Raw genomic sequence first — 10993 nt, forward strand, 5'->3', positions numbered from 1 at the left:
CTTGGCTGGTGTGGGAAATTCTGGAAGTCAAGTGTCGTTCAGAGATGTCCGGAATGAAGGTAAGATCTCCCCCATCTCTTATTTAGGGCTAGGTTGACCTTGGGTATCAACCCCCTAGTAAAAGCACCCTTGTATGGCAAATTACATGGGGGCGGTTACTAGTGGCGGTCGCTTAACCTAAGCGACCGGCCCAAGCGACCGCCCGGTCTGTTTTCGGGGATTTTGCCCTATTTTGCCCCCAGACTTCTATAAAAGGCAAACTCCGTCTCATTAACGATTACTTTATTCGTTATTTCTTATTTGGGAGTTAAGACGGCGTGCGGGGAAGATCCGAAAGAGTCTCTCGGAGTACCGACAGTGGTTTGGAGGATCGGTTCTCTTCTTCTCTCGGCTTTACGGTGTGAGGTATTGAACTAACCCTTCGTTCTCTACTCTCTTATCTCCGTTAGTTTGGTTTTACCCTTTTTCCTCGTCACTGTGATTACCCCTTGGTTATTCTTTACTTTTTTTTTTTAATCTGCGTGAGATGGAATAACCATAAACGGAACCCTGCTTCTGTGAGATGGAAAATCCAATAAAGGAGAGGGTTAGGGATAATCCACTGATGATAGGGGATTGTTTTCTCTTACCTTTTTGGCTTAGGGAGTGTTTAATTCGAGATTTAGGATGAGATTACTCGAAAACCGGATTGAAATCGAGTAATCAGAAGCCTGAGTTTCGGATTGAAGCTCACTGTTTTTGGGGCGGTCACTAGTGGCGGTCGCTTAACCTAAGCGACCGGCACAAGCGACCGGTTGGTAAACAAAGATGACCAAATAGATTTCGGTTTTGATTCAATTTGGTTTATGTGACTTATATATTCTAATAACCCCGTGTTTAGGTGATTCTTGTTTAAAAGAAAAGTCTACTAATAATTCTTGGATTCCATTTTACGGACGTTTCAAGTATATGCGAGTAAGGACAGTCTATCTTATCTATTTATGTATACTTCAGCATGTTGATTTAGTAATTGTTATTCTTAATCTGTACCAATATATACTGCTGTAGTTTCATATATAATGCTGTCATACTACTGCTGTTTACTTTGATTTCATGTGTACTTTATGGTTTGTGATTGTTATGAGATGGTGGTAGTTGGTATATGATTATGATAGTTGGGGTATTCCTTTTGGGATATCTTGGCTGATGTTATCAGGAGGCTGTGGAATGGGACACAAGCCTGCTGATGTCTTCAGTACTATCATGATTAATTGATGACATTGTTAGGATGAGTCTAGATTGCATGGCTAGGTACCCCACATGCTACTACCCTTTCGGTAGGGGAATTGAAACCGAGTGACCCGTGATGACAAGGTGATGTGACTTGGTGGTCCACCGTTGGTCATGAAATGGTAGGGTTGCATATGTTAGGGTTGGGCTCATGGATGTCCAAGGACCGGACCGGGTGTCGGGAGGAATCATGAGAGCATCCGCCCCAATGATATGTGGATGACCATAGGGTTATGGAGTAGAGTCCAACAGAGGTAGCCAGTCCGTGAGGATTCTTACTCCTAGGTTGCGAAGGATACTGAACCGAGTTGGTCGGTGCCATAGGGGATGTATCTGGACTTCATGTAGACATGTAACCATTATGACCTTGCATTGGATTAGAAACCCAGGACATGCGCCAGTACTCATTACCAATGGTCGTGGTGAGAGAGTGTGGACTTAACCCCTAACCATGGTTTGTGAGCCAGGTGTGGACTTTCCCTTTTTCCCTGGATCCCTACAGAGGTAACCAGTCCTTGCCGGATCAGAGTGATGAGACTTACCCAGAGGAGGGCTGGTGTTTATCTTAAAGCATGTCAGCTATTAGAGACTTGCATAGTTAGAAATCATAGCATCATTCATGTTTTGCATTCATTCATATTACTGTTGTATCATGGTATTTTTGGATAATGGATGAGATATATGATTGTTTCTTCTTCGAGTTCTTTAGAACTCATTCCTTTATTCTTTGTATGTTTTTAGCCTATACAGAGGAAGGAATTGTATCTGAAGATGGATTGGTTCCCTATGAAGGAACCATCCCGTTTGAAGAAGACGTGGCACCGCCAGTGGGAGATGGAAATAGCATGTGCGGGAGTTCCTGCGGGTGCATGGAGTGCGCTTATCGCACCGGTTGATGGTCTGACTGGAGAAGAATTGGAGGACCCCTCACCTCATTAAACTGGAATCTAAGTTCATTAACTTAGAGAAACAAACTGGAAAGAAACTGATTTAAACACTTTTATTCCGCTGCCCTCATTTTTGACTTATTCATTATTCTTTATTTTCTTTCCTTTGTTATTGGAGCATTTTGGGCTTCTGTAATTCATTTAATTTAGTTATTGGATATTCTTGCTCATGATTATCTGTATTTGTCTTAAATATTGTTGATAGACTAAAACCTTGGATCTTGTGACGGATCGCACCCACGGGTTGTCGGGCGGGTAACCGAGACCGACGGGTGGGGTGTGACAAGCCTGGTCACTTTGCTCGTACTTGTCTGAAGAAGCATGTTCAACAGTCTGCTCCTTTAGTGGAGAGTACTCCTGTTCCTCCTTCTGGAAGAGTATTCAGTATTTCTGGTACTGAACAGGATGCGAATCGTGAAGTAGTTACAGGTACTTTATTTGTTGCTTCTATTCCTGCATTTGTGTTATTTGATACGGGTGCTTCTCATTCTTTCATATCATCTGCATTTATCAAGAAGATTGATTTGGAACCTGAGAGTTTATCTAGTTGTTTATTGATTTGTACTCCAACTGAACCTGTTGTGAAACTAGATAAAGGATTAGTTAAGTGTCCTATTTTGGTTGGTGGAAATAATTTGGAAGCCAATTTGGTACTTTAATTGGATATGAAGGATTTTGATGTCATTTTGGGTATTGATTGGTTGACTACCCATAATGCTGTAATTCTTTGTTCTTCGAAGAGGATTCAATTTTGGATTAGTGGGAGTTCAAATTTTGAATTCCAAGGCGAGAAAGTAAGAATTTGTAAGAAGACATTGTCTGCACTGATGCAATTCTATGCATTAGTTGAAGGTTTGCCATCTGAAGGAAAGGTTAAGGAAGGAAAGAAAGTAGAAGAAGTTAGAGTTGTGTGTGACTTCGTTGATCTCTTTCATGAGGATCTGTCAGGTGTGCCACCTGATAGAGAAGTGGAATTTTCAATTGATTTAATCCCTGGTGCTGCCCCAGTATCTAAGGCTCCATATAGAATGGATCCTATTGAGTTGGTTGAGTTGCAAAAGCAGTTGAAAGAACTCTTGGATAGAAGTTTCATTTGACCTAGTATTTCACCTTGGGGAGCCCTGGTCTTGTTTGTTGAGAAGAAGGATGGTAGTATGCGTCTGTGCATTGATTACCGTGAGTTGAACAAGTTGACCGTTAAGAATAGATACTCGCTGCCCCGAATTGATGATCTCTTTGATCAGTTGAAGGGTGCAGCAGTGTTCTCAAAGATTGATTTAAGGTCTGGATATCACCAGTTGAAAGTGAAGTCAAGTGATAGTTTCAAGACGACTTTTAGAACAAGGTATGGTCATTTTGAGTTTCGAGTTATGCCTTTTGGTTTGACTAATGCTCCTGCTGTGTTCATGGACCTCATGAACCAAGTCTTTCATGATGTGCTCGATAAGTTTGTGATAGTCTTCATTGACGATATCCTGATTTATTCGAAGAGTGAAGAAGAGCATGCAAGGCATCTAGATTCACTTTGCGAAGACTAAGAGAAAAGAAGCTTTATGCTAAGTTTAGCAAGTGTGATTTCTGGCTCAAGAGTGTAGTATTCCTTAGCCATGTGGTTTTTGCTGAAGATATTCGTGTTGATCCCGAAAAGGTACAAGCAATTACTTATTGGGAAAGACCGAAGACTGTTACAGAAATAAGAAGTTTTCTTGGTTTGGCAAGCTATTACAGAAGGTTTATTGAGAATTTATTTAGGTTGGCTGCTCCTATGACTAAGCTAACTAGAAAGGAAGAAAAGTTTCTTTGGTCTGACGCATGTGAGAAGAATTTCCAAGAATTGAAGGTTAGATTGTGCCCCGGTTTTAACTATACCTGATAATTCCGGTGGTTTGACAGTCTACACTGATGCGTCGAAGATTGGTTTGGGTTGCTTGTTGATGCAACATGGTAAGGTTGTAGCCTATGCTTCTCGGCAATTGAAGGATTATGAGTGGAATTACTCCACTCATGACTTAGAGCTTGCCGCAGTTGTCTTCGCATTGAAGATTTGGAGACATTACCTCTATGGTGAGAAGATCGCTATTTTCACAGATCATAAAAGTTTAAAGTACTTCTTTACCCAAAAGGAGTTAAATATGAGACAAAGAAGATGGTTGGAATTGGTCTCTGATTATGACTGTGACATTCAGTATCACCGTGGTAAGGGGAATGTGGTTGCTGACGCTCTTAGCAGGAAAAGTCAGAAGAAAGTACTGGACTTGAATGCTCTGAGTCAACCTCTGTTGTCCTCGATTTCGGATTTTGGATTGGAAGTTGTCCCTAAAGGTTCGGAAGTTGTTTTGTCTTCTATAATGGAGAGATCCACCCTTAGAGATAGAATTGTTGCTCTACAGGGTTCTGATCTGGATTTTAAGGAGAACATTGAGAAGATTTCTTTGAATCCTGATTCGGATCCTGATTTTGGTATATCTATGGATGCTGCCTTATTGTTTAGAGGAAGACTTTGTGTGTCTGCTGATGAAGGAATCAAGAAAGAGATTTTGAAGGAAGCACACCAGTCAATCTTTACAATACACCCTGGAAGCACCAAGATGTATAAAGACTTAAGAGAACATTTTTGGTGGATTGGTTTGAAGGCCGATGTTGAAGATTTTGTTGCCAAGTGTGAGACTTGCCAGCATGTGAAAGCCGTTCATCGACCTCCATCTGGATTACTTCAGCTTCTTCCTATTCCTAGTTGGAAGTGGGAAGATAACTCTATGGACTTCGTGACTAGCTTGCCTCGGACAGGTAAAGGTAATGACACTGTATGGGTAATCGTTGATAGGCTGACCAAATCATCCCATTTCATTCCTAGGAAGATCACTCATACTATGGATAAGCTAGCTCGGCTATAGTGTGGATAATGTAGTTCTTCTACATGGTGTGCTTGTAAGTATTGTGTCTGATCGTGATCCTAGGTTCACCTCAAGGTTTTGGAACAGTTTGCAGAAAACCTTGGGAACCCAATTGAACTTGAGTACAGCTCATCATCCACAGTTTGATGGACAATCTGAGAAGACGATTCAAACTTTGGAAGCTATGCTTAGATCTTGTGTAGTGGATATGGGTGGAAATTGGGATGAACACTTAGCTTTGGTTGAGTTTGCCTATAACAACAGTTATCAAGCAACTATAGGCATGGCTTCGTTCAAGGCTTTGTATGGTAACACTTGTAGGACACCTTTGTATTGGACTGAGACCGGAGAAAGGAAAGTCTTAGGTCTGGAGATGATTGAAGCTACAAGCGCAATGGTTGACATAATATGAGAAAGGATTAAGTCTGCTCAGTCAGGACAGAAATCCTATGCTGATAAGAGAAGGACCGATTTGGAATTCCAAATTGGGGAGAAGGTTTTCCTGAAGGTTTCACCTATGAAGGGTGTAATGAGATTCAATGTTAAAGGAAAGCTTTGCCCTCGGTACATTGGACCTTTCGAGATTTTGGAAAAGATTGGACCTGTTGCTTATCGATTGGCATTACCTCCGTCTATTGCTGCTGTGCACAATGTGTTTCATGTTTCAATGCTTCGTAAATACATTGAGAATCCGGAACATATTCTATAGCAAGCTCATGAAGGACTTAGTGCTGATCTTACCTATGATGAAGAGCCAGCTGAAATATTGTATAAGAAGGACAAACAATTGCGGAATCGCACCATCCCTTTGGTAAATATTTGTTGGAAGAACCATAACCCTGAAGAATCTTCTTGGGAGAAGGAAGAAGATATGAAGGAGAAATTTCCTCAACTTTTTGGAAGTTCAGGTACGCTCTCAATTTCGAGGACGAAATTTCTTTTAAGGGGGGGAGGATGTGAAACCCAACCCTAACCTAACCCTGACCTTGACCTGGTGACCCGGTTGTTTGTAGGTTCGAAGACCCAAAGTAAAGGAAGAAGCCAACTATGGGCCATCCCAGTAGAAGACATGGTGTTTGACTCTGAACCCATGGATGTTGATGATGGAGTTCCATACTTGGAAGTTTGTGCAGATTTGGAAAGGAAGCTGCACCTGTCTGAAGATGAAATTAGTTGAAGGACTTAGAGTGTTATCTGACTTTGTTTGAAGGTATTTCTATACACTATAGATGTCACTTGATGTGTGTGCAAAAGCCCATAAGGTTTAGAGCCCATTTGATCCTTCAATTCCCTGATTATTCCTTACTGTTTGCCTTGGTCGACTGGACAACTCGACCAAAGGATTGTCAAATTTGAGAAAATGCAATTTTAGGGTTTTTCACTTATATTTAAACCCTACTTCGTGTTTCTTTGTTACAGCTGCCTCCTAAACACTTTTTGAACGTGAAAAGACCTCTCCGAAACTCTCTCTGGTGATTCGAAAGACTCCTCTGCAGATCTGAAGCCTCTCATCTCTGATCTGACAATTCAAGGTTAGTAATCACTTCGACATTACGAATTTCTTTTCTTCGATCTTGTTCTTGATTGAGATTAGGAAGAAGATGCTGGATTCTTACAACCATCTATTTCATGATCTTATTCTATTCTTTGAGATCTATGATCATCGTCATGATCTTAACCCTAGCCTGATTAATTTCTTGAAACCCTAACCCTTGTATGATCTATCTGGAAACCTTTGGTAACCTCCCATACGAGGGAAACCTCATGGGCAATATTTATGTTAATCTAAACTTGATTATTCTATGATTTCTTGTTGTTTTCTTGATAGCAATCATTCCCTTTCATCCTATGATCATAACCTTTTCATGAGAGCCATAAAGGTTGAAACCCTAGTTTCTTGGGTCAAATTAAGAACCCATATTTTGACCATGACTTGATGATTTTATCTTCCCATATGATTCGAATACGTTCTAGGAAGTTCCCCCTTTGAATTTCTGATCAATCCAACTTCAAACGAAGAAGTTATGACCAAATCAGTTTTTGCAATTTCGTACTGACTCGGTTGGTCGATTGGGTCAGTAGACCAAGCACTTGACCAAAGGAGGTAGTAGCTTCATTTTTTCGCCCGATTTGATTCGTTTGCTCTCTGATCTTTTAGGTATCTTTCCTAATGTTGTATCTATGATTGTTAGGAGTTTATTTGCTAAGTTTGGAGTTGCTCTCTTTGATCTTTGGATTATCTTCTGCGATGATCAAGGTAAGGATAGTTATTTCATAATAACATAGATCGCATACTCTCTGGTTTCTATTTTATGAAACTTTGAGTTTATGTACTGTTCTTGTATCTTATACTTCTGATGTACTACTGTAAGTACAGTGGCACTTGTTTATGTTCTCTTTTTCATTATTCAAACGTATATGAAATGTTTATTACTGCTTGATCGCATTATGCTTTTACATTCTCTTTTATATGATGAATTGTTGGTTGTGTATGTCATGACGGATCTGAAAATGTGTTTGATTAAGTATGGTTTGGGATTGGGAAGTGTCCTTTTGACGCTTTTGTCCTTGGACATCGGAGGGAATAGTATGGGATGTTCTCCGAAGATGCCCATCGATGCTTTCCCGAATCATTGGTTATCATACCTAAGGCTGTCTAGCAGTGTTTGCTAGGATGTACCCGTTATATCAGACCTAAATCGGAAGGGTATTGAGACCGAACGACCCGTGGTAGCAATGTGATTCACGGGCGCTCAAGACCGGTAACCAACCCGTGAGAGGATGGGAATCATATCGTGGGGGCCATTTATTGAAGGGTTGCATATGGCTAGACTTGGGCTCATGGGCGCGCAAGACCGGTAACCAACCCGTGAGAGGACATGAGAGCTTCCCGTTTACCATATGTGGATAACCAATAGGGTTGATGAGTCCGTAGTCTGGGACTATTGGGACTCTAGTGCGAAGGATACCGGAAAGGATCGTCAGGGACGAGGAATGGACGTATCTGGAATTCAGTTGGCGTGACTAAGTAGATGACTTGCATTGGGCTAGGCATTACCCTGACTTAGACCAATGGTGATGTTAGGGAGTGGTGACCAAATCCCCTACATGGTTTGAGAGGACTTTACCCAATTACCCCGGCAGACCCAAGATACCAGGATGGTTGAGGGGGAGTGACTAACGACCCAAAGAAGTACTGTGCTATGACTTAAAGCATGTCTGCCAATAGAGACAAGCATACATAGAGTTTAGATGCATACATACATTATTTGTTTCATACTGCATTGCATCTTGTTATGATTTGCTACATGTTATTTATGTTGTTATGAGTTAACTTGCCTTACTAAGTTTCTTTCGAAACTCATTCCTTTTTGTACAATCTTTTGTTAGACTATTCTACAGATACTGACTACTATGACGGACAGTACGATGAAGTGCAAGCCGATGAAGCGTTGATAAGCATGCATTTACCATTATTTATTTGATTTAATTCCTCATACTTATTTAATTAAAGAGAGCTAATTGAGTATTTTTGTGTATTTTTCAGGAATAAGGTGATTTTGGATATTAGAGATAATATGGAGTAAAGTTGGCAAATATATTAGATATTGGTAGATCTTAAATCATGGCATTCAATCTTGCTGCCCAAAAAATCATGAAAAGTGAGATCTTAGCCAAATAGGAAACAGGTGGAGGTCTAAGGAACAAAATTGGTAATAAATCTGAAAATCGGGTAAACAGACCTACCTTCAGTATTTTCGGAATATCTCTCTCGTATGAGCTTGGATTTCGATGATTCAAGATGATATGGAACGATATTGAAAATATCTACAACTCTCCCGTTTTTGAGGTTTTCCAAATTCCGAAAGAATAAAGGTCAAATCGATTGGTAAAGAGAGGGGATTCATTGTGTGCGGGAGACATAAAAGAGAAGCCAACCACAGAGAAGAGAAGAAGACAGTGAATGCGGCTCTCATCTCTCATTGTTGAAGAAGAAGACCACATCTCTCTCTCTCTCTCTCTCTCCCTATGTTTCATCTTTATTTTTCTTAGGAATTTTGTGATAATGAGTAGCTAGTTCCTTTTCTTTGGGATGTAGATGAACCATGCTTATTTCATTAATTTGATTGTTCTATCTCTTCTAGTTGATTGTGTTTGAGTTTGGCCAAAGATGTTCTATAGCTCAGCGAACTAAGCGTGCCAAGCTTCCTCGAAGGACGATAGTCTTGCGAAGATAGGGCATATCTAGGAAGACCATCCCTAATTTACTTTGAAGTGTAGAGTTATATCGGTTAGGGAAAAGCATTGGGGATTTGAAATCCCAAAGATCTTCACATATTCATAGTTTAAGTTTTTGCATTAATTAATAGATTTAGTTTAAATTTAGTTTTGTTGAATTCAATCTTAGTGACTTAGCCTTTCAGTTCCCCATAGTTCGACCCCGTACTTTCTGCTTGCTAGATTAGTATAGGATTTTATTTTTGATTGGTTAGCGACACGATCAAATTTTGGCGCCGTTGCCGGGGAACCAAAGCACGGTTGCTAGGATTGATTTTTGTCAATTAGGCATAATTTTTAGAGTAATTTTAGTGTTTTTAATTTTTAAAATTTTCTTTACTTATTTAACTAATCTCTTTTTCTTTTGTTTTGTAGGTAACTGCAAGAGTAGCGATTCGATAATTACTTTAGGTTGTTATCTTTTCTTTCTTAGATATAATTGTATTTAGGATTTTTCAATTGTAATATTTACATTAGATTGGGTTGTTTAGGTTAATTTTTAAAAATCCCCATCCCTCAGATCCCACATGTGTAACTTTTGTTCGAAAGATCACGTGGATTGCGCTTCAGGTACGTCCTAAACTCTCCCTTTTGCTATAGTTATTTTGTTTTAATTTTACTTATTTAGCTTTTTTTTTTTTATTCTTCTGTGTGTATGCCTGGTTGTCCGTCCCTAAACCCTAAGTTGACTCCATTTGACTTAGAGTTAGAAGAGATTTTGGCCAACCTTAGAAGGCAAAGAACCATGGCAAACTATGAGCCTCCAATGAGGCCCTTGAGTGAGCATTTCATTCCTATGATATATACTCCGGTTTCTTGTCTTAAGTTGCCTAACATAGAGGCGGCTCAATATGAGATCAAATCTAGTGTGATTCAAATGCTACCATCTTTTTATGGACTTGCCAATGAAGAGCCTTATAAGCACTTAGATGAGTTTTTAGAGGTGTCATCCACAGTTAAAATTCAAAACCTCTCAGTTGATGCTTTAAGGTTACTTCTTTTTCCATTCTCCCTTAAAAATAAAGCTAAGCATTGGCTTCATTTTTTGGACAATGTTAAAATTTTCACTTGGGTAGAAATGCAATAGGAGTTCCTTAAAAAGTTCTTCCCCATTGGCTGTACCAATAGCATTAGGAGAGCGATAACGAGTTTCTCCCAACAAGAAGGAGAACAATTTCATGAGGCTTGGGAAAGACTAAAAGAATTACTTAGAAAGTGCCCCCACCATGCTATTCCTAAATGGCAATTGGTTCAATGCTTTTATGATGGCCTTAGAGACCGACATAGGCAAATGGTTGATTCTTCTTGTGGTGGGACTTTCATGCACAAGAATGAGAATGAGGCATGGGAACTTTTTGATACCCTTAGTGAAAACTCCAAACACCATGCTTCAGCAACTAGGACTGAGATTCCATCCATTGGGCAACCAAAGAGGAGCAGTCTCTATGAGATCAATCCTACCGTTGAGATGAGTGTTAAGGTTGACTTGCTATCTAAGAAATTGGATTATCTCTTGTCATTAGGACAACAAACCACATCTCCACTTCCTACAAGTTCCTCTCCACCTAATCAGATTGAAGCATGTGATTTATGTTCTAGCATATC

At 39.9% G+C, this 10993-nt stretch overlaps 1 non-coding gene across 1 annotated transcript; it reads right to left on the reverse strand.

Annotated features, from left to right (window-relative positions):
* Nucleotides 1–10514: 10514 nt before the first annotated feature.
* Nucleotides 10515–10621, reverse strand: LOC149007457 (small nucleolar RNA R71). The gene has a single exon (XR_016175354.1). It is a non-coding gene; the product is annotated as a small nucleolar RNA R71 (small nucleolar RNA).
* Nucleotides 10622–10993: the final 372 nt, after the last annotated feature.

This window comes from Hakea prostrata, chromosome 8, assembly GCF_041222555.1.
Source record: "Hakea prostrata isolate BN-2017 chromosome 8, UWA_Hpros_2, whole genome shotgun sequence".
In the NCBI taxonomy this organism is placed as follows: Eukaryota; Viridiplantae; Streptophyta; class Magnoliopsida; order Proteales; family Proteaceae; genus Hakea; species Hakea prostrata.